Here is a 24,716-nt window from a genome sequence, read left to right on the forward strand (position 1 = left end):
TTTCAGAAAAATAATTTAAAAAACAACACACAATATTAAAACACATTCTTTGTTGTATTGTGTTATGCTAGTAGCTTTTTAGAGCACTCTTATCTATATAGTTGTCTTGGTGCTGAAAGTAAAAATTGACCTAAAAGAATTGTTACGTATACAGTCGGGTTTTGAGCAGTGTGCGAAAACATAGTAAACCACATATTTTCCGCAAAGCCACTGGAAGCAAATTCTACTTTTTGGAGCTGAGGCTAACAGGGGCCTTACCCTAGTTGTGCCCTCTTGGAACCACCACGAAAGAAGCACTGGTGTACCTTAAATTATGACTAGGGGCATAATGAGAGAAGTTAATGTTAAGATAGACAGATACTGTGCCATAAAATGCTTTGTGAACGTGACACAAGGATTTAAATCTAATCTGTGTCATCACTGGTAGCAAATGTAAGGAGTACAGCACTGCTGACTTGCAGGCATATCATGACAAGCCTAAGGCTAGCTTGGCAGGAAATCGCTCTCCACAAAAGGAGAAAGGTGGACGCTGAGGATGCGTCATACAAAGTTACTCCAATAGCCGTTGATAAGCTGCTAAAAGCACGCGCTATCAGGATTTATAAGAGCGTTGACGATTTATCAGGGTTTGTTATAGTACCATGTTTTGATGGTAATCAATAAGCCAATTGCAACTGTAGCACGATCTCGCTGCATACCTATAATGCAAACCCTGGAAATATCTGGAAGCTTCCACGATGGTCATGTGAGATTTCAAAATCTCTGTGGCTCTCATGGAACATAGAATGTATAAAACCCACAGACTTGGCACAATGCTCTTTCAGTGGCAGCTCCTCCGCTAAGGTGGAGGAGCGTCGCCCCACTGCTTGTTGAGCAGTACATAAGAAAAATAAAATGATGATAACGAGTTATTTTCATTTTATTTTTCTTTGTGGGACTCCAGCCAGGTCTGGCGGGGCTGGGCTGGGCACACCACCGTCGGAGGGAGCAAGAGTGGTTTGCACTCCCTCCCAGAGTGCACATGATGGCTTGGCCAAACAGGCCACTCAGACTGATCACGACGCTACTCCTGCAGGGTTGTGATTGGCTGGGAGAGTCTAGGAGCCTGGGTGCTTTCGGTGGAAGAGAGCAAGGATGGAGGAGAGACATGTGGCAGCAACGAAGTAAAGATTATTTTTTTCCATGCCTGCCCCCCCTGCCTCACCACCCCCGTAAAGAGGCAGCCGCCACGGTGGTCTTTGCTAGGAAATTGGTGCACCTCGAGGACCTCGGATCCAGAGAAGCTCTTACCTGCAGTGGAATCCAAAGGTGACTTGCCCGGTCTGGCAGCATCATCTGGTTTTCACCTGAGTCTTCACCTAAAAGAAACAAAATAAAGTAGGTTCATATTTATGCTTCAGCGGAATGCATGTGTGGGCACATCAAATGGAACACTACTAGCCAACTAACTAGTAACTGGAAACTAACTCTACCGAGATTTCTGCTACAGAGTAGACATTGTAATTCTCAGCCAGAAAACAACCGATACCATTAACACAAATAACGAAAAATAAGCATTTCCCAATTTTTCAATGCAACAAAATACATCAAATTCTCCAATTTGTATTATTTACGTATTTATTTAATTAATTAACCAATTACATTTTTTAATCAATTAAAATCATTAACAATATATACATTTTGAACACTTCCCACCCCCACAAATACAACCCTGAACAACAGGCAATGTAGAATGAAAACAATATACAAATTAATAGTTTATGATATACAAAATACATGCACGCATAACACTAGTAATGGAGGTATGAAAGGTAGAGCAGGAAGGAAAATTAATCAGATGGTGTGGTACCTTAACAATCCGTAGTCCCAAACGCAGATCTCTGCGTGGAAGGCGGGATGCTGAATGTGCTCCAGCTAAAAAGTCTCTTGTCCTTCTCAGTGGAGAGGGTAACCAATACCCTGCCATCTCCTGGAGTAGCCTTGACAGCCATTATCAACCACCTCCAGAATTTTAGAGATGAAGTTCTCAGGAGACCAGAAAAAGAGCATGATAATGTAGCAGTATTACAGTTCCCTGATTAACTATGGCAGTTCAAAAGCAAAGGAGAAGCACTGATGCAATGAAGATGATGCTTAGAGAAAGAAAAACGAAAGGCCTGATGCCTAAGAGTGATGGTGGAGGAGAAATCCTTGCACTTCCTATCACCTGAAAACACATGGAAATGTCTGCAAGATTGGCAGAAGGGCAACCCTGAGAAATGGTAGAGAGTGTTCACGAATCTGAAGGAATAAGAAGGAAGCAACCATCAGCAGCAGACATGTCTTGAGCACAGATGATGAAGACTTCAGAGGAAACAAAGGCTTGGAGTCAAGATGCACCAGAGGTCCTGACTTTTGTACAGTTGCCAAAGCCATACAAGGACATTTGTAAAATCAGCAGAACAATTGATAAATGCTTCTGCAGGTAAGAGGAGTCGAATGTATACATTTACCAGAGTTGAAACATCGTTGACACTATTGCAAACAGACTAGGGGGTATATTCACAAGGACTTATCTCCGATTTATCTCCAACTTAAAGCATCAAAAGTGGAGATAGATTTAACACCCTATTCGCAAGCTGGTGCAAACTGCAGACATCGCCAGTATTCCCACGATAACTGCCCCAAAATTTATCTCCACGGTGGACACCACCAACTAACCCTAATGAGATGCAGAGTAGGCGTTCCCGTGCAAAAACACACGAAAAAACCCCAACACCACTTTCACAACGAACTGCCAGATCTGCGATGCGAACCAAAAACAGGCCATAAGATGTGATAGCAGCAGGGAATTAACACCTGCCTTTTGCTGGTGTTAAGCAGGACGACTACCTGCAGCATAAAAGGGAGCCCAGCCAAGAGCCACAGCGGAAGACCCACAGATGCCATGGAGACAATGATCATGCAACGCGGATACCCATGAGGGCCACAGCACCCACCGCAACCACCCCAGGCCCGCCACCACCCCCACCCCCAGGACCAATCCCGCCCCTCCCCCCGTAGCATCACAGAGGCAGCGTACACAAAAACAGCGGACCCACCTGAAACGCACCTGCCGCCCAGACCCAACGCAAGTGAAGGACATTGCCCACTACAGGCCCAAAAGGACAACCATCCCTCGCATCCTGACCCACATCTCCTACCTGCTGACGGTACCAACCCAGTGGACAACCAACATCCCTCCGCAGATAACGCTGCCAGCTGCGCAGCACATGCTGGCATCAGGTACCATCCAACCCACAACTGCCAGAGTCGGAGGAGTCACACAGCCAGCCCCATCCAAGGTCATCACACCTGTCCTGGATGCTAACATCAGCCTGGTACCCCAGGACCACCACGTCACCCACACTGCGCAGGAGCAGCTGGAGACCAAGCAAGGCCCCTACGCCATAGCTGGATTCCCTCACGTGTCCGGGACAATCAACTGCACACATGTACCCCTCGTACCCCCGGCCCACACTGCACACAACTACCACAACAGAAAGCACACGCATACCATGAATGTGCAGGCAATAGTGGACCGCCCGGGACTCCTCAACAATGTTGTGGCCAACTCCCTAGGCAGAGTGCATGAAACTCACATCTCCAGACAGTCCATCATTACCCAGCGCTCCCAGGATGGCACACATGGAAATGCAGTGCCCGTTGGGAAGTCCAAAATAAACACACCACAGACCTCCAGCCCACTGTCATGCAACTCATAACACTGACAATGGGCACGCAGCACAACTACATTCAACATGACACACAATATGCCAACCGACCAGACATGACAATACAACTCCATTGGTAATCCGGCCTTGCCATGCCCACAACCCAGCCACAGCATAGCAGCACAGACACACAATAGCAGGATGTGAGGAGAGGCATGGAGCAGGCATGTGCGAGAGTGGCAAGTGACTAAGGAATGTGAACCTACCCAATGCCAGGTGTGGCGTGGCGCTACCATGTCCCCACAGGCTGTGGGGCAGAACGCGGAAATGTCGCACATTATGTCCGCCCCTGGTCGTGGTTCTCATTCGGAATGGACGTGTTTGCCAGGGCGGTGCCTCTCAGCCCACCACAAGTCCTGCGCCGAGCGCAGCGGGGCCCCCGTTCCTGTGTGCCTGCTGCACCCTGGACCGCCTGTCCCCAGACCCGTTATGCCTGCCCCAGCGCACCAACGAGGCTCCGCTCACCTGCCTACACCGGCGTGTGTCAAAGAGGGCCCACCACGTGCCGGTGCAAGCTCCATGCACCAGTCCCGCGACCTCTGCAGCCTCCGCAGACCATCGCTGGCCCCCGACAACGCTGGCCCACATTACTCCTTTCTCATTGATATACTCCACCGGCGTCCCCTTCGGCCCAGTACGTCCCACATGTGGAACTGTGTCCTAATTCCGGAATGGCAGTGACCCCAAGTCCGTGGCAGCGGCCGCAGCACCAGACTCCCTTCGATCAGTGAGGCATAATTCCATATCGCAGGCCTGCGACACGTGGTGCCACTAACCCTGTTCAACGCAAGCCGGTGACACATGGTGCCGCACGTGGATGAGGGCTCAGGCCTACCCTACGGACCAGAAGGTCGCAGACATCCCACCACACCCACGACAGGCCTCTGTACATCTCTTGTATGCCTGCAGATGGTGAAGTTACTGTAGGGATGAAAGGTCCTTTGCCTGAATTATCAGGCGGTAGCACATCTGCAGCTCCGAGCAGGAACTTGCATGTGGCCAGCATCCCTTGACAGATACGATAGCATTTGCTTGCAACTCCCACACTTCGCACTGCCCGACGTGAGACCAACCTGTGCACATCCCACACGCAAAAGTCCTTGGTCGTAGTTAGCGTGCGTGAAATGATCTTCACACGTACTCCCACCGCACCCCAGTCCTGCACCAGTTGCACACAGACACTGCTCATTGCACTGAGCTGTGCCATTTCATCCACAGGACTGGCGCAGGGCAAGCCAATGCCACTTCAAGCAGAGCCACTGACGCAATGGCAGACCATCCCGGACACATGCTCGACTCCAGTCACGTGGACCTGTACCGTGCACGTCTGCTGCATGTACTGGGGGCACTACCTTTGGCAGTGCTGCGAATCAGTTACCAGCTGAGCTTCCGCCTTGTGGAAGTCACCTGCATTCAGCCTGTGTTGCATTGTCGCTTGTGCATATTCGAGTGGTCCATGGATGTCTGCTTCTCCAACGTAACGGTAGCTGACCTGGATTACGACGTGTGTGTGCACCCCCTGTTGGCCCACGACCAGGAGTGTCACCGTGATGCCTGTTTATGGCATGCATGGATGTTTGGCATGCAGGCTGGAAACTGGACCTGGGAGCATGCACGAGTCGTAGTGTGCAGTGAGCACATTGAGCCACTACCCGATTGGGCTTGGGTGCACATTGGGTCCAGTGGTTGGAGTCAGCACATCTGTCCGGGTCAGCTGATGGATAATGTCGATGACATGTCAGATGTGGTGGACAACGATCGCTCATTGGAGATGTTAGCCTACGCAGCTGCACTCGCATTCATGGACGAGTGACAAGGTACTTGCTGGCACAACTGGATGTGACCCATTGCACGTGTCCCGACGCCTGGTTGCATGTTGGGATTCTGGTCACATGTCCCAAGACAACAGTAGATGTGGCAGCATTGGCCTGGACTCATGATCCAGGCCTGGACAACCAACGCGGGTTGGCACGAACTTGTGTTGGTGATGGACTCCCCTGAGGTTGACATGGGTGCTTTCCTATGTTCCTCATTCAGACCTGCTGCTGCATTGGTCTGCATATCGTGGCACTCCTCTTGGCCGTACTGGCACGCACTTGTTAATAACGTTACCGCACTTTCACTTGTCTCCAACTGTGTTGTGTCTTGATTTGTATGCCAATGTGTGTGTCACAGACTCTCTGGCTCCCTGCCATACGTGCATTGCTACCCCATCAGGACTGTGGGTTTGTACTTGTGCATTATCATGTCCCTGTTTCGTGCTTAGCCAGATGCGTATGTCCGTTTACCGGCCACAGGCGGGTGCACTTGTGTCCTGTGTTTGGTTGTACAAATGTTGGTGTTTGTACCACATTGTGTTCGATGTTAGTGTGCTCTGCTTCCTATGTGTGTGTGCTGCATTGTGTGTGAGATGTTCCTTCAGCTCGGATTTGGCTCACCCTTCTCCCTTTCAGGCAGTGTGGTTTTCACTTCTGTGCTTGTTCAGTGGTGTGATATTGCCGGGTTGTGTGACGTGTGCTGCTGGTTGGTGTTGTTACTCTTGGGCATGGTTTGTCTGCAGTTGTGCCGTGCTTAATTGTGCATGTGTGCCATTGTGCCCATCTCCCCCGTCCCCCCAGTCCCTGCTGGTTCCTCTCCCTGTTGCTGTTGTGTCTGTTGTTTTGGGCAGTTTCCAGTCCCCGAGTCCTGCCACCATCTCCAGACTGTTGTGGTGGACACCATTTCCTCCATGTCATCCAGCTCCTGGTGTGGCGCGGGACTCCCACCTCCGGTGTGCATTGCTGCCTTCTTGTGGTTGGCGTGTTTCTGCTTGTTTGTGCCTTTAGCATCATTCCGGATGTTCTGGTTTTCTTCCATTATCCTCCTCTCAGGCTGCATTCACTTTGTCCAAGATGGCCTGCCATGTACAATGTTTTGTTGCCAATGGGGCTTGTGGGGTTGTCTGCTGGCTCGGGTTGCCTCCATTGTGCGTGGCTGTTGTTTTCTGTTTGGTTTGTCTTTCTTTCAGGGAGTGGTGAGTCACCTCCTTCGAAGAAATTTGGGATTTGGAGGCCTTGTTGGACGTTTCAAGTAGTCTTGCATGCCCCTGAAACACCCCAAGCACTCACAGACATAGAGCCTGACTGGGGGTACTGGAAGGCTGGTTAGAGGACTAGATGTTTATGGAGACCCACAAGGGGTATCTCTCCAGATAAGTCTCTTCATCATCTAAAAGGCCAAACTGATTGATGTCTAGGATGTCCACAACATTAAATATGTGTATACAGATGACCCCCAGATCTACATCAAGAGGGATCTTGAGATGAAATGGCAGCCTGACGGAGAGAGGCCATGTCTGAGTAGTGAAAGACCCAGCTGTGTTTCAATTACAGAACACAGATATGCTCATGCGCTCAAGGCATGTTCAACCCTCCTATACTCCTAGCCTGACTTGATAGGAGAACTCCGATTTCATAGAGGATTCTAGACTTCCACACTGACCACGGAAAAGACCAGCCACTATCTGTCACTAGATGTGGTTTAGATTGGGAGAGTAGAAATGCTCTGAGGCCTTGCAATGTCTCCCTCATGAAACCTACATGCAGATTCCAAAGAGGCATTATCTTGCTGGTCTCATCCAAGGATCCAGTCGGCTGAAAACACTTGCTACAGAGTTGAGGGGGTGGGCAGGACTAGGTATATTTATGGGTGATATGCATACGAGCCTACATGGTGATCCCACGGCTCTGCAAAGAGAACCACAACACTAGTATACTTATAATGCTTAGTTCTTGGGGCAGTGTGGCAGGTTTGAGGCATTGTAACATTTTGTCATCAGTGGTGGTACTGGATATGAGACCCAATAGTTTCTTGAGCTGGAGTAGTATGAAGTGGGCCGTCTGGGATCTCATTTACCACAAGGACAAAAGACTGAGTTTTCTGTAAGTAAGTGGCTATTTAATTTAATTAGTACATCATTCCTGCTATTTATCCAACAGGTGGCAAAATAGTACAGAACCTCTACTGTTTAGCCAGCCACAGGCTAAATAGTATAGATGATGTGCAATTTAACCAATGGCCTGCTAAATAGCATGAAGGAGGTCTTTATTTAGCTGACCATGAATAAAAAAAAGAACAACATGTAATAGCAGGGTAGTGGCCATCTCGTAATGGGGAAGTAACGTGTGAGGCATTTAAAAGCAAGTGCATATGCAAATGTACAATAGTTTGTACAAAGGTAAGGGCATAAATTATGCTAAGCTGTTTACAAGTGAAAAAAACAGTAAAATCAATTTTGAATAAAAACATGTATATTACTTTAATATTAAAATAAGAAATGCAGGAATCCAACTTCAATTTCAGGTGCCGTAGGATATGGCACAGATATATATTCTGCACTTCAGTCTAGAAGTATTTCGCTGTCTGTGAAGAAGAATAATTATTGTTTTAAAGAAAGTTACATACATATTTTGGTCACTCATGAGTATACAATGTCTTGTTTTAATGTTCATGATCCTCCTTTTGATGATTTTTGGGGGCTGGGCTGTTTTTGTGCTTCTTATGAAAGGCCTTGTGCTTGATTTAGGCTTTGTTTTAAAGGGTGCAATATTTGTTTAATTTTTAAACCTAGCAACGCAGCAGCAATTGTCAAGCAGCAGCAAACAAGAAATGCAGACGGATAGATGGTATTGGGGCCTCAGAGGGAAGGACATGTACAGTAGGCAATTGGTATTTGGGGTCATAGTGCTTTGGGACACTTGCAGGACGTAAATTGAGCGAGACACGTAAGTGGGGTTTCAGTGGAATGGGGAAGTGAGAGAAGGAGACAGGTAAGTAATTCATTTGGGTGATTCCCAGAAGATGTCACTCCTCTGCCTGTGAATAAACACATATTTTCATACTATTCACCCAGCAGTGTGGTCATCAGGCATAAATTCATTTTGGTCCCAAGTCATGAGTAGCCTCTTTAGCTACACTGATATTTTTGTTACCTGCACAATATATCTTGAGAATGGTAGTTTTGATTTTTAACATGCTAAGTTGTGTTTTAAGTATTCAAGGCCCTGTCTCTACTGATCCCTCACTTGTGTTGTTGACAGTGTTGTCTCAGCAACAAATAAAATCTGGAAGCCAAAAAAAAAACAAATATGAGTGATAGGCTTGGAAGCTGAACCTGTCTAAATCATCGTGGAGGAGGCCTGGGGAAGGAAGGAGTAAGACCAGTAGAGATTGGTGGGAGGCTGATGAAAAGTAGGAGAATAAGGGTCAGGCGACCAGGAGGGCTAGGAGGACCAGATCCATGAGGACCAGGACAAGAAGAACCAGGGCCAAGGAGACTTTATCTAGGAGGACCTGGTTAACAATGCCAGATGGGACCAGGAAAAAATAGATTATGAGGAGCAGGACAAGGAAAACAGGACTAGGGTTATTGGGACCAGGGTGATAAAGATCAGGAAGGCCAGGAGGATGTGAAACGGGGATCTGGAACAAATGGGCAAGGGCCAGAAGGAACAGAAGGACCATTGGAAGAAGGAGCAGAAGTCCCTGGACCTTGATGATGGGGAGGGCTAGGAGGCCCTGACGGTGAAGAGGGCTAGGAAGCACAACCATGGCCAGGAATGTAAGGTAGGTGAGACCAGTGATACAGGCAACAAGACCAGTGGAAGAGTTCTAAGAGGACTAGGGAAAAAGGACTAGGGGGACCAGGAATATCAGGGCAAAGAGGATCATTACCTTGAGTACCAAGACCGGGAGCACCAGGATGAGGGAGAAAAAGAGAATCCGGTTCAGCGAGATCAGAACTGGATGACCACACCCTGGAGTTCCAGATCACAGGGCTAGGAACAAGATTGCCATGAAAGATGAGGAACAGGATGGCCAGGCCCGGAATGATCAGAACAAGGAGGACCATGATCAGTTGGTGTAGTGTAGAAGCACAAGGGCAAAGAGTAGGAGGATCATGACCAGATCCTGGGAGACTAGGAAGATTAGGAGCATGAGGATTATGGCTAATCGGACCAGAGGACCAGACTGAGCAAGGAAGATGAGGGGCACAGTACCAAGGATACCTGTAGGACCAAAGGCAGGAGGATTAGCACCAGAGCAAGAAGGATTACAAGGAGTGGCAATAAGAGAAGCAGTAACAGACCTATGAGTGCTGGGGGAACAAGACCATAGGACCAGGGCCCATAGTACCACGTGGAACAGAAAGACCAGGACTTGGGGCTAGCAGGACCAGGGTGAGAAAGATCAGGAGGACAAGAACAGCCAGTGCCAAGAAAAATAATAGGACTAGACTTGGATGTCCAGGAGAACCAGAATCAAAATACTGAGGCTCAGAAGGATCCATCTAAAGAGAACCTGGACCAAGAGGGCCCATACCATTAGGTGCAGCACCAAAAGGATCATGAAGATAAGCCACAGGGCCAGGAGCACCAGGATGATTCAAACCAGGAAGACGAGGGTTAGGATGGCAAGGCCTAAGTTGGATCGAGGCAACCAGCAGGACCTGGAACCTATATTCTAGGAGTCTCATAAGAAGTTTGAAAAGGATCCGAATGACCAGGTCAAGGGGATCAGGAAGGAAGAGAAAGAGCTAGGTGAAAGTAGCCTGGAAGGACAAGGATGGCCAGGAAGGCCAGAACCAAGAGGGTTAGGCGTACAAAGAACCAAACAAGTATACCAAAAACAGAAGGATCAAATATATTGGGCACAAAACTAGGAAAAGAACACACATTGTGAGGACCGGGAATAGGAAGACCAGTGCTAGGCAAACCAGACTGAGAGTGAGGAAGACTATGGGAATGGGACCTGGAGAATCGGAAGGAGATGGCCAGGCAACCAGAGCCGGAAAGAAAAAAGCAGGGCAAGGTGGACCAGCGGGACCACAAACAAGGGGAAAAGATAGATAACATCACAAAGGCCCAGGAGTATCAGGACAAGGAGGGCCAGGGTGAGGAGGAAAAGGATGACAGGATGACCAAGCCAGGCAGCGAAGAACAGTATGACCTGAACAGGATGACCAGAACAAGACTTAGTGGATAAGTTAGTGCAGAATCTGGATGACAAGGAGCCGGAGAACCAGGTCAAGAGTATTATGACAAGTTGAAGGAGGAGCAAGAGAACTAGTCAGGACAGGGGCAGGTGGATTAGGGCCATTAAGATAAGGGAACTGGTAAGTACTTGCTGAAAAATCAGAGCAGGCAACAAAAATAAAAGCCAAGACTGTTAAACTCTGACCTCTGAGTGATAGCAAATGTTGTCTGGTGCAAGAGAACTAGTAAGGACAGGAACAGGTGGACTAGGGCCATTAAGATAAGGGAACTGGTATGTACCTGCTGAAAAATCAGAGCAGGCAACAAAAATAAAAAGCCAGGACTGTTAAACTCTGATCTATGAGTTATAGCAGAAGCTGTCTGAGGCTGGCACAGTAGGAGTGGTCGAAGTGCCTTAAAAAAACAATGGCAACTGTGATGCTGTGCAGGGTCAAAGCCATGGCTAAAAAACACAATATTCTGTAACTTTTTTCAGTCTTTCACCTTCAAGTAACTACATATAAAATAACACGCAGTCTAAATGAAAAATACATGCATATTAAATTAATCAGTGGGAAATGCACTATCATACATTATTAAACTGCTGTTAATGCACTACTGAGTAAAGTGGGCAAGCTACTGCAAGCTCAAGTCAGGCTCGAGCCTGCAGCCTGGCTCTGTCTCAGATCGCCATCTTCTTGGAACTTCGAGCCCATAATGAGTTAGTCTTTCATGTGGCTTCTAACTGCCTCTCTCCCTCTACCCAAGATGTGACGTTATGGCCATAGCTGTAAACTTTCGAACTGGGGACTATGTTCCAGTCTCTCCATTGGCTCAACTTCTTGTGATTCTGGGCAAATCACTTAACTTCCCCATGCCTATAAAAAATGAATGTGCCCTTGTGTAATGTAACAGGGGCTCGTGTAAAGCACTTCAATGCCTTCGGGTTGAGTTCATGCTATACAAGTACTGCAAACAATTGCACAAAGAGGTAAAAACAAAGCCTTACCATAAGGAAAGACAAATAGATACCCATTTCCCAGCTGTTTTGTAGAAGGTAAAGCCAGAGCTGGATAAATAGCGACTTCACTGCTCAAATAGTTAAGCAGCACACATAAAAGTTACCAATCGTCATTTAAAGATTGTTTATGTGCAGGAAGGAAGACCTTCCTGCACATAAACAATCTTAACCTCAACGCAGACATCCTTGCACTATGCTGCAAGGGTGCCTGCGATGGCACTAGGCTGCTAAGTTTAGCGCCAGCTCAGGGGAAACGCAGGGCTACACCCATATTGTTGGTAATATGATGCAGCCCTGCGTTTCTGAAGTGGCGGAGTGCGGCATTAATCCAGGATGGCTAATGCCACACTTCATCACTTCATTGTAAATATGCCCCTAAGTTTGTTGTTCCTTTGCCCCAAACTACTCTTAATTATGTGAGCGGGCATATTCAGGTATTATTGCTAATTTCACATTACAAGAGTAATGCAGAATTCTCAAAGTTACTCCGAATACTCCAGCCTAATTGAAATTTCGCCCAGGCCTACTGTCAGCACAGTCATTCCTCAGGAACGGTTTGAGGCTCAATGGGGTCCACCTCTCGACAACCTCAACTCTGAATTGCTATAGCTCAGAAGTTAGGGTGATCAAGTGAGGGAAGGAAAGGGATGAGGAATCAGCGAAGAGGAAGATCTGGAATAAAAAGACAACATATAAGATGATTATGTTCCTATTGCCCCAGTTATAAGTGATTTAACATACAGTAAGCAAGGAAAGTACCTGAAAGAAAAATAAAAGGATCCAAATTCCTACGCAGGGAAATGCTCTAATGTTTGTATTTTACCAGTGCATCAATCCTTCTTTTTACCATATTTTGAAATGGCAAAAATCACAATCCTAGTAAGAATAGTTGTTATCCCTTTTCACCACCTGTTCCTTGTGATACATGGATACACACCAATAGCAAATTAATTATCCACCTCACAGGGGAAGAGCAGAAGGCCGCCTCTTGACCCCTGCTAATACAAACAAAAGTACAACATGTAAGATTCCTTGGTTAATTGAGAACGCCAAGCAATTTTGCGATTCAATAGTCATGAGCACTCTGTTTTGGCACCGAGTTTAAAGATGCAAAAAATTAATCTAAATGGGTAACCAAAGGATCACAACTCTGCTAGGAATCACAGATCATCTGTAAAATATATATATATCGATGCAGATCCAGCACTGTATCTGGAGACAGGATGCCTTTCCCAAACAATTGTGCTGAAAGACCTGGCACTCAATAAGCAAACAGGAGAAGCTGCTTCCAAGAAGAGATAACTTAGAAACAATGGAAGACTATGATAAAAGGAAGTGCTTACCAGCATGTTAACCCTAGATGCAGTACTCTGCCCTAATAACCAATGCAAGTACTGAAGAAAAACAAAGTGTGGTTGTTTCAAGTGCACCCTTACCGTTCCTTCCGACAAGAAGGGGAAGGTAACGCCATGAACTGCTGCTCCTACCAGAATAATCAGCAGTGTTTCGATGGAGCCGGGGAGTTCTGTAGGCTCAACTCCCTTCCCTGTACACAGTCTGTTTCCCCTAGACTCATGGAAAACCTAGTCTTCATGTGAAGCTCCACGCCTGTCTTCTGTTCCTGTTTACGGAACAGGGCTTGTTTCGCTTTCTGCCCCTCCCACCACGCCCATAGCTTCATGAATGTCTTTCTGTACTGGGTGAGTACCCTCTGATAATCTATAAATGCCGTACAAATGGTGTTTAAGGTATCGGGCACCTTTGTACCAGTTTTTGCACATGACAGTACATCCCTTCTTTCAACAATCCTAAATGGGTTGAGGTTTCTCATGATTGTGTTTACTGATTTATCAAACAAGGGGCCTTAATGTTAGAAGCTTGCTCCCAAGAATTTTCTATTGAACCTAGGCTACAGGAGAAGGGGACTTGACCTGAGCCGGAAGAGTAGAGAGGTATTTCCAAATCTAAATCCTAAACCGAAAGAGGATCCCACCTTATATATGTGGACACTCGGGTACTATTCTTGGCTAGTGGGGCACCATCTGCTCAAACGCAGTGAAGGAAGGAATTCCTTATTGTTAAATGACCCTCACACACTCTAGTAGTGTCATGCTTCATCATCGGGTTCACCCTGGCTCCTAGAGGTCAGAGTGGGATTGACCATCTTCCAGGGAGCACTTAGGAGAAATAGGCCAGTGGGTTTTAAAGAGTAAAAATCCTCCTCTGACTCCTGGTATCCCTTTATTAGCAGAGTCATAGGGGATATTAAAAATTAGAATGAAAAGGGGTCGTAAGGAGGTAATGGTCCTATGACCCTAACTGCCAACATTTTTCAGCCCTTTTGATAGGCCCAAGCGGGTCCTGGGCTTTCTTCAGGGCAATTAGATTTCCCTCCCTGGTACTGTGAATAGGTACTACCTATATTTCAATGTGCAGAAAGCTGCACTTATTAGGACCGGTAAGTGGTATACTTATCTCTGTTCCGGTAACGTGGATATCCGGTCCGCCTGTGAAAACAACATTGATTGGTATTACCTCATGTGTCCAACTCGCGCCGCGCCTATATCACCCAAGAACTTCAATCGGAATGGGTGCTATAGCATGCGTTCATACACCATGCTTTACATGCTTGGGATTAAACGTGCATCCTGGGGGTATCACTGCTGTTTTTTGAGTGGAGGTGCAATTTATATTTCACCACCCATACTGTGGAATTCAGGTAAACATCGGTGTAGTGCTTCTACATCCATTCATAATAATCCTGCACCTTTACACTCATACTTCCAGGTGTTGATATTACCCATATCTTGTCACCTTACTGTCAGTGTTACTTCCTGCATCACATGTTATTACCCTATTGCGGAGATTCAATATTATCTTAAGAGACTGCGGGTCAAGGGCTAGCCCTGTGGTCAAACTCTGCAGTTTACTACAGAGGCTACCCGTTGACCCGCAGTCTCATGAGATGATATTGAACCTCTGCAATGGGGTAAGAGCATGTGATGCAGGAAATAACACCAACAGTAAGGTGACAAGATACGGGTAATATCAACACCCGGAAGTATGAGTGTAAAGGTGCAGGATGATTATGAATGGATGTAGAAACACTACGCCGATGTTTATCTGAATTCCATAATATGGGTGGTGAAATATAAATTGCATCTCCACTCAAAAAGAGAAGCTGTCTGGGGCAGCGATACCCCCAGGATGCACGTTTAATTCACAAGCATATAAAGCACGTTGGATGAATGCACGCTAAAGCACCCATTCCGGTTGAAGGTTTTGGGTGTTATAGGTGCAGCGTGAGTTGGACATGAGTGGTAATACCAATCAATTTTTTTTCACAGGCGGACAGGATATCCCACGTTACCGGATCAGAGATAAGTATACCACTTACCGGTCCTAATAAGTGCAGCTTTCTGCACATTGAAATATAGGTAGTACCTATTCACAGAACCAGGGAGGGAAATCCAATTGCCCTGAAGAAAGCCCAGGACCCTCTCGTGCCTATCAAAAGGGCTGAAACATGTTGGCATTAGGGTCATAGGACCATTACCTCCTTACGACCCCATTTCATTCTAATTTTTAATATCCCCTACGACTCCGCTGATAAAGGGATACCTGGAGTCAAAGGAGGATTTTTAATCTTTAAAACCCCATGGCCTATTTCTCCTAAGTGCTCCCTGGAAGATGGTTAAACCCACCCTGACCTTTAGGAGTCAGGCTGAACCGGATGAGGAAGCATGACATTACTAGAGTGTGTGAGGGTTATTTAACAAAAAGGAATGCTTCCTTACCTGCGTTTGAGCGGATGATGCCCCACTAGCCGAGAATAATGACTGACTGTCCTCGTATATATCAGGTGGGATACTCTTTCGGTTTAGGTCCTCTGAGTTTTCCTCTGGTCCATAGTTTTTCCAGGATAACAGGTACCATATAGAAGACCCTCTTCTCTTAGAGTCGAGGATGGATTTCAGTTCATATTCAGGTTCATTATCGATCCAGATAGGTGTTGGAGCCTTCTTTACTAGTTTATGAGATCCTTTAACAATGACGTGTGAAACACCGGATGTATCCTCATATTTGATGGTAATGTCAGCTTCATTGCCACAGGATTGATACACGTAATTATTTAGTATGGACCGGTTTGCTTCGGATTGAATACACAATATCTTTTGAAACGGATGTTCTTAGTAGACAGCCATAGTGTATCTCCTTACTTGTACACAGGACTGGATCGTCTGTGTTTGTCTGCTTGTCTCTTGTTTTGCACCTTGGCTTCTTGCAGGTGTTTTTTGTGCCATTTTTAAATTAGTCTATATCTTTTTTTCCTCTCTTGGATATCTGGAATTTTATCAATCAACACAGGATGTAACAGAGTAATAAATAGTGGATGAAAGCTGTCCGCACAAAAAACTGAGCCATTTTGGTTGAACTATGTTTGGCGCTATTATAAGCTACTTTTGCGAGCCAAAGCAGATTAACCCAGTTATTCTTGATGTGATCTACATCACAGATACTGCTTCAATGTTTGGTTCAGACGTTTTGTTTGACCATCAGTTTGAGGGTGGAAGCTTGTAGACTTGTTGGAAGATCTTTGTAGAATGGAACACCACACTATATTGGCTGGTGAATTGTGAGCCTCTGTCCGGACACTAGAACTGTGGGTAAGTTATGTAAACACACTATGTTCAAAAGCAGAAGACGAGCTAACTGACGCGATGTTGGAATCTGTTGACAGGCAATGAAATGTCCAATCTTTGTAAGACTATCTATTTCTACCATGATGGTAGAGCATCCTTCATTTTTAGGTAGTCCTACCATAAGGTCCATTAATGTATTTTCCTAAGGGATCTCTGGAGTAAGTAATGGCTGCAGTAACCCGTGAGGCTTTGTATGTTTTGTCTAAGCTTGAATGCACCTCTCACATCTCTGAAACATGCTTTGCACATCTGAGCATACGGTCGGCCACCAAATAGCTGTAAAACTCTTTCCAGGTATTTATCCATTCCATTATAGCAAGCACATGGAGCTTCATGGCACCACTTTAAGATCTGTTTCTGAAAATCGATATGAGGAATTAGCAGTTATTTCCCTCTTATTGGTAGGCCTTTTGGCATTACCCAGTCAGGGTTCTTTTTTAACCATTGTTTCCATATGGATCTCTTGATGGATTGTGATACTTGTTCCTGGAACTGATCAGTCTGTAACATACATATCACCTTGGTTGGGTTTATGATTGCGTGATTCTTCGGTTTCTCCTATTCAAGCATAGATTCCTATCAAGTTAAAGCACCAGCTTTTTGATTCTTCATCCCAGGTTGATATGTCACTATTACATTGTACTCAGCAAAGAAGAGCATCCAGCTTAGTTTTCATGGTGTGAATAATCTTGCCGCTTTCATAAACTGCAGGTTCCCAAAATCTGTATAAACAGTGATAATGTGATTTGCTCCCATTAGGTTATGTCTCCACTCTCTGAAGGCCTCTTGAATGGCTATGGTGTAATGGCTCTCTGCTTTAATTAGTTTCCTTGACATGTAAACCACCGCATGCAATTGTCCTGTTTCCTTATGTCTTTGTGACAAAATGGGTCCAACTGCCACTTCCGAAGCATCAGCCTCGATGATTTGTGGTCTTTCCGTATCAGGATGTGCCAGTATTGTTGCAGATGTTAACGCCTTTTTCAAATGTTGAAACACAATTTGTGATTCTGGAGACTACTGATATGCCGTGCTCTTTCTTAACAGTTTGGTGATGGGAGCCACTACCGATTTATAAATTGTCAATAGAAATTGGTGAATTCCATTTAACACTGTATATCTCTGGTATTTTTCAGTTCCGGGCAATCCATAACTGCCTGTATCTTTCGTTCTGCCTGTATCTTTCGTTCTGCCATCTTTTGACCTTTTACTGAAAGTATTACTCCCGCAAATGCAAATTTTCCCCCCTGAAACTCACACTTGCTGAGTTCACAAAACAAATGATTCTTCTGTAGAATCTGTAACACTGCCTGAACCTGTGAAGTCTGTTCTTCGATTTTTCGTGTATAAATCAAAATGTCATCAATGTAGACAATCGGAAAGATGTCTAGGTATTTTCTCAAGACATCCTTCAAAAAGAACTGGAATGCTGCAGGGGCGTTGCATAAGCCGAATAGCATGACTCTTTATTCAAACAGGCCATACCTCGTTCTCAAGGCAGATTCCCATTCATCGCCTTTTCTCATCCTTACCAAATTATATGCCTCTTTCAGATCCAGCTTAGTGTAGATCACCGCCTTTCGAACCTGGTCATACAATACAGGTATCAATGGTAAAGGATAACTATTTGTTACCATTACATTAATTTAGTGCCCGAAAGTCTACACAGACTCTCAACTCATTGTTCGCCTTCGGTATAAAAAACAAAGGAGGCACTATCGGAGACTTTGAAGGGTGTGTAAACCTGTTCTTTTGGTATTTTTCCAAGTAACTCCATTCTCAGGTTCTGTAGGCGCGTAAATTCTCCCACAAGGCACCACAGCTCCACGGATTAAATCAATCTGGTCATCGTAGACCCTGTGGGGTGGTAACACTTATGCTTGCTGCTCACTGAATACTTCCATGAAATGATACTGCTTCAGTAAATCCACCTCTTTCCCTTCTGCCGTTGCAATAACAAGTCTTGTGACAGAGCTTTCACTGGATTTTTCTGGGTTTCTTCACAATGCAATGTGGGGAGTTGAAAAGCAATGAGGTTTTACTCCAATCAATGGCAGGATTGTGTTTTCACAATCAAGGAAGGCCTAAAATTAATGCGTATCGAGGAGCTCTGAAGATGTTACACAGAAGAGTTTCAACATGATTTTTCCCACATAACATCTCTCTTTCATCAGTTCGTAATAGAGAGGGCCAGACGCCCAACTCCTTCCATCGACAGCCACCACTGCTTCTGGCACAGATTTCTTAAGAAGCGTACGTTGTAGGTCTTGTGCTAGGGCTTCATCAATAGAAATTCCTGTGGCACCGTAATCCAACATAGCCTTTACTGACTGCCAATTGTCGTCTATGTACAAAAGGATTGTTAAATGAAAAAATTCTTTAGGGTCTTGCTTACATCCATTCAATGAAGGGATCTTTTTTCTGCCCAAGAAACTCCCTTCTTGTTTTTTTTGAGCTAGTAAGTCTTCTTTTCTGCCTTGGTAACTGCTACTTGAATATCCCTTATTTGGTTCTTTGGGTTACTCATACAGTCCTGCACATACTGACCCTTATGTCCATGGTAAAAACACAAACCGTTCTTTCACCTTTGTTCTCTTTCTTCCAAGGTCAAGGAGGCCCTTACTGAACCTATCTCAATTGGCTCTGCCGATGTTTTGGTATTTCCAATGTTGCTCAGGCTCCTCTCAAAGTGAAGAGGGGGACGTTCCATTCGACTTTTACCATTTTTCCGTTTTGACAATCGGTGATCTAATCATAACGTAAGACTAATTAAGTCTGCACAAGTAGCGGATTGTGGATCAATTGGGGCCCACACATTTTTTTTTCTTTCTTCAAACCTTGATAGAACAAGGTAGCTTGTTTAACTTATGGCCTGTCTGTTTCTGCCACCAATCTCTCTGGAATTTGTTCTAATATGTTAACAAATCTCGGTTCCCTTTGTTTCAATTCGAACGGTTTTGTATAAGCAGAAAATACTGCAGCTCTTCGGTTGAAAAGTTTTTCAAATTCAGTGCAAAAGGTGATCCAATCATACAACAAAGGATCATCTTTGTGCACTAACAGTACAGGCCACTTAGCTGCATCTCCTGCCAATGAGAAATAATAAAGGCTACTCTTGATTAATTGGTGGGAAAGGCTTTTGGTTTAAAACTAAAATGAAGAAGTACTTGTGTGAGAAAAACCTAGACTTTACTGGTATCCCTGTGAACTCGTTCTGGTGCTGATAAAGGCACAGGAGTGGGTATATCTACAGTCAATGGTGCTGGCTGCGTAGGTAACGAACCCCCAGGGAACCCTCCTGTGACTACGTCAGAAGGGTTTCGCTGCGTTTGTTCAACCTTGACTCTAAGGCAGGGGTCTTCAAACTGTGGGGCGCAACCCCCAGGGGGGGCGTGGAGCGATGCAAAGGGGGTCGCGCATTCCCAAGCACACTTCTGCTGAGGCCCAAGGGATTCAGCCCCTATCTTCCTCCATCCTGTGTCTCAGCCCGGGCTGCTGCAGTGCAACTCGAGCTGCTGGAGGCTCAGCTGGGCAGTGTCTGGAGTCTTATCTCCGGCACGCCCGTCCGAGTTTTTCACAGGTCTTTAAAGACCATTTGCATATTTGCATGCCTTTGTGAACCGGTTACAAAGGCTTAGTGTCCCCCCCCCCCCCCCCTTCCAGTACCCCCTGGGTCCTCACTCTGCCCATTCCTTACATTTGTATTTTAGATTTACTGCTGTAGTGTGAGAATGCATTTAATAAAAAGGAATATAAAGTAGGGTTGCCAAAAGAAAAATGCGAGCCATGTGTTATTTAAAGAGCCTACAAAGACCTTCTCTTGACACCAAATAGACTTATAAATAAAAAAGTATGTATTCATTCCTTATGTGACTTTTCTGTCTTTGTTCTCTTTAATTATCATTCATGGATCATTGAGGCAGCTCTAGAACACAATTAAAAGTGCTTTCTATTTACATTTGCTGTTCAAAGTATGCACGTGCTTAAAATACTGTTTTCGGTGATTGCTTATTTTTGTACCAACTGGGCCATCAAAATAATCTGCTGGCTACCCTAACCCTAGGACTGGAAGTTTGTTGCAGGATCAGCACATTATTTATTTCCTCCACCCTCGATCCCAGATTGATGCCATAATAGCAATAGTTTAACTTAGATCTTGAACCCTACGATGCCTCCAATAACATGCTGAGTTACTTCAAGTGCCTGGGAATAAACCCTGCATTCAGACAACTCACTCATCATTCTCGCCCTTCTCTTTCACGCTCACCCTGCACTCACAGCATTCACAATGCACTCACACTGATTACCATGCACTCACACCATTGACCTGCTCACCCTGCACTCACAGTGATCACTCTGCACTCACAATGAACTTGCGCTGTTCACCCTATACCTCACCCTGCAGTCACACAAGCGCACTACTCACCCTGCACTCATGAGACACTTCACTCACCTGTCCCCCTCACTGCTCAATATGCAACTCACTCAAACAAGCCCATCAGTAATCATACATTAATTCGTCCCATTCTGAACTTGTATCCACACTCAAATTCATACGGCCACCTCACTCACCCTGCAGTCACTCCTCTCACACTGTTGCATCTCTCACGGTGCACTCACATGGGCACTCTTGTCACCCACACAGTGCAGAGGGTTAATGTGCCTGCTACAAAGAATATGTACCATGCCGATCACAGAAATGAGTGTGACTAAAGTATGAGTAGCGCTATAAAAACATGAAATGTTTGTCAGAAAGGTGCTATAGAGAGATGAAGTGCATTGTTGGTGAGTGGTAGTAAGGGAATTCATGGAGAAGAAGGAAACAGGGGTGGGGCACCAAAAAAGACTGTTGCACAGTGTGTAACCAGTGTTAGGGCCAGCCGTGGCTAGGAGTGTTAGCCCCCACCCCCCGAAGTTCTGGTCTAGTGGCTCCCCTGCTCCTGCCTGTTATTATTATTTACATTTGTAGTGCGCTACTGTTACCAAAAGATGTCCTGGGGCTAACAACCATCTACTGCCTGAAGGCAAATGAGAAACACACAGAAGGGGAAGGAGAACCAGCCAAATGGGGTAACCTACAGAGCATAGAGAAAGGTTTTTATATCTTCCTAAAGGATAATAGAATCTTGGTGGAGCGAAGCAAAGGAGGGTGCAAGTTCCATAACTGCGCGGCCTGCACCAAAACAGCGAGACAGACTGCCTTCCTGAATTAGGGAACAATAAGCAGAGTGGCACAGGCCGAGAGGAGCATTCGGGTCCGACCCGTGTGCTCGGTGAGGAGAGATGAGAGGATGAGAAAGGACAGCAAATGAGCAAGAGAATTTGACTGAAGAGGTCAAGGATGAGGAGAAATGTGAATTGCCGAAGGGAAGTGCGGACACGCAAGAAGTGATTATGAGCCAAAGGTGAGCGCTTCTGTTAGAACAAAGGAGAGATATGAAAGATGAATGGGGGGACTGGAGAGGTGTAAGATACAAATAGACAAAAGTTTGAATGGAGAGACGAGGTGAATGAGAAGTGCAGATGGGCACGGGAGGTGACGGGCCAGAGAGGCCATGAGATAAATGTGAGAGACTGTTAGAGATGAGGGCAGTGAAAAGACAGAATGGCAAGAGGTGATTAAAGGTGACGTGAGAGGTTGAATGGGGAGAGTTCAGAAGTTGTAAAAAGGGGTGAAAGAAAATGGCCTGCAAAGTGAGAGAGGGGTTTGGGAGAGGAGAGAGGGATGGGAGGGAGTGAGTGAGTGAGAGGAAAGATGCATGGGTAAACTGTTTAACTCTGCTCAAAACCGCAAGGGTTTTAAGGGACCCCTGCTTCTCCCGGCCCGGGCCAGGTGAGCTTCTGTGGCAGCACGTAATCCTGCAGAGTGGAAGCCCCTTCACAAAGGTTGACTAGAAGTCTTTCTGATGTTAATTGCTGTATTTTGGTTATAAACAGGTACTGATGGGGTGGAATATTTCCTCTGTGTTACTGTGTATAAAAAATTAATTTCATAATAATGAAGCAATGCTATCCCAAAATACGCTATCACATAACATCATTTACATTTTCTTCCCACACAATTTAGTCAAGCCTGTCGCTGTAATTTGGTCCTCACCTGCGTCATAATTCCAGTAGCCCTGCCTACAGGTTTAGACATTTTTGTCAGGAGGGGGTCCTTACACCTCAAAATGTTGACAGGGGGGTCTCGGCATCCAAAAGTTTGAAGACCTCTGCTCTAAGGGCTTCATGATTAGCTCAAGAGGCTACTAGGTCTTGTTGAATTGAATGCCAAGGCATTCAATACATCCTCCAAGGTGGTCATACTGACCTCAAACCGTTGAGGATTAATATAATATATGGACTGATTATTCTGTTAGCTTATTCACTCCTCGGGAGTGGTTCGAGGCTCAATGAGGTCCACCTCTTGACAACCCCACCTCTGAATTGTTATGATAGCTCAGAAGTTAGGGTGATCAAGCGAGGGAAGAAAAGAGATGGGAATCAGCAGAGAGGGAGATCTAAAATAAGATGATTGTGTTTCTATTTCCCTAAGCATAAGTGATTTAACATATACTAAGCAGAAAAATAAAAGGTTCCAAATTCCTATGAAGGGAAATGCTCTAACTTCTGTGTTTTACCAGTGCATTAATCCTTTGTCGTATTACCATATTCTGAAATAGCAAAAATCACAATCCAAGTAAGAATAGTTGTTTTCCCTTTTCACCACCTGTAAACTGTTTCTTGTGATACATGGATACACACCAATAGCAAATTAATCATCCACCTCACAGGGGAAGAGCAGAAGGCTGCCTCTTAAACCTCCTGCTAATACAAACAAAAGTACAAAACGTAAGAGGCTTTGGTTAATTGAGAACAGCAAGCAATTTCGCAATTCAATAGTCACGAACACTACCTTATGGCACAGAGTTTAAAGATGCAAAAAAAAACAATGAAACCAAGTGGGTAACCAAAGGAGCACAACTCTGTTAGGAATCACAGATCATCTGTAAAATAAATATATCGATGCAGATTCAGCACTGTATCTAGAGACAGGATGCCTTTACCAAACAATTGTGCTGAAAGACCTGGCACTCAATAAGCAAACGGGAGAAGCTGCTTCCAAGAAGAGATAACTTAGAAACAATGGAAGACTATGATACTAGGAAGTCCTTACCAGCATTTTAACCCTAGATGCAGTACTCTGCCCTAATAACCAATGCAAGTACTGAAGAAAAACAAAGTGCAGTGCAAGTGCACCCTTTCCGCTCCTTCTGACAAGAAGGGGAAGGTAACGCCATGAACTGCTGCTCCTACCAGAATAAAAAGCAGCATTTTGATGGTGCCGGGGAGTTCTGTAGGCTCAACTCCCTTCCCTGTACACAGTCTGTTTCCCCTAGACTCATGCGAAACGTATTCTTCATACGGAGCTCCACCCCATGCCTTCTCTTCCTGTTTACGGAACAGGGATTGTTCCGCTTTCTGCTCCTCCCACCGCACCCATAACTTCCTGAAGGTCTCTCTGTACTGGATGAGTATGTATTTTACATTTGTAGAGCGCACTGTAACCCTACGGGTATCCTGGCGCTAAGACACAGCAAAAAATAAAACACAACTGCGAACTAAGCTGGACAGCTGGTTACGCTCTGGGAAATAGACAGGTTTTAATGTAAATGTTGTAGACTTGTAAAGCACACAGCTGCCCCAGCAACGGGGCGTCCCGGCGCTGTAGACCGCTGGGGAACCCGTCCTGGCTATCCCTGTGAGATGGTCCCTTTCTGGGTATCTCCAAGGTGAAACCAGGCATCCCTGGCGTCTGTGGGGGGCCGTTGTAGAGATGAGGCAAGCTTAATGCCCAGAGTTGCCGAGTGTGTTCTTGGTTAGAGTAGGTACCGAGGCGAGAATTATCAAGTCCGTTTTGACCCTGGTCCACGACCCTGCCGCGTCGGGAATTGAACCCTGGTCCCTAGCCGATTCTCTGCTTACAGGTCTGCCGCCTCTAACCAGTGAGCCACACCTCTCCACTTTAACTTGCTTGCGAAACAGCAACACGTCCTGTATCTGTCTCAGCTCTGGTGGAAGCCTGTTCCACAGGCGCGCGGCCGCAACGCTAAATGCTCGTCCCCCCATGGTGGATCTTTTTATCTTTGGGATCCTTGCCAAATTAGCTGCCGAGGAGCGCAGGCTGCGCGTAGGTACATACCAGCTGAATCTACGTTGCAGCGGTCTAGGTCCGAGCCCATGAAGA

General features: G+C 45.7%; 1 long non-coding RNA gene across 1 annotated transcript in view; it reads right to left on the minus strand.

Annotated features, from left to right (window-relative positions):
• Positions 1-1,368, minus strand: part of LOC146821181 (uncharacterized) — a 62,371-nt gene extending 61,003 nt beyond the window's left edge. The window contains exon 1 of the long non-coding RNA XR_014963126.1: positions 1,291-1,368. This is a non-coding gene — a long non-coding RNA (uncharacterized LOC146821181). The remainder of the gene's footprint in view (positions 1-1,290) is intronic.
• Positions 1,369-24,716: the final 23,348 nt, after the last annotated feature.

Source organism: Triturus cristatus, chromosome 6, assembly GCF_964204655.1.
Source record: "Triturus cristatus chromosome 6, aTriCri1.1, whole genome shotgun sequence".
Taxonomy (NCBI): Eukaryota; Metazoa; Chordata; class Amphibia; order Caudata; family Salamandridae; genus Triturus; species Triturus cristatus.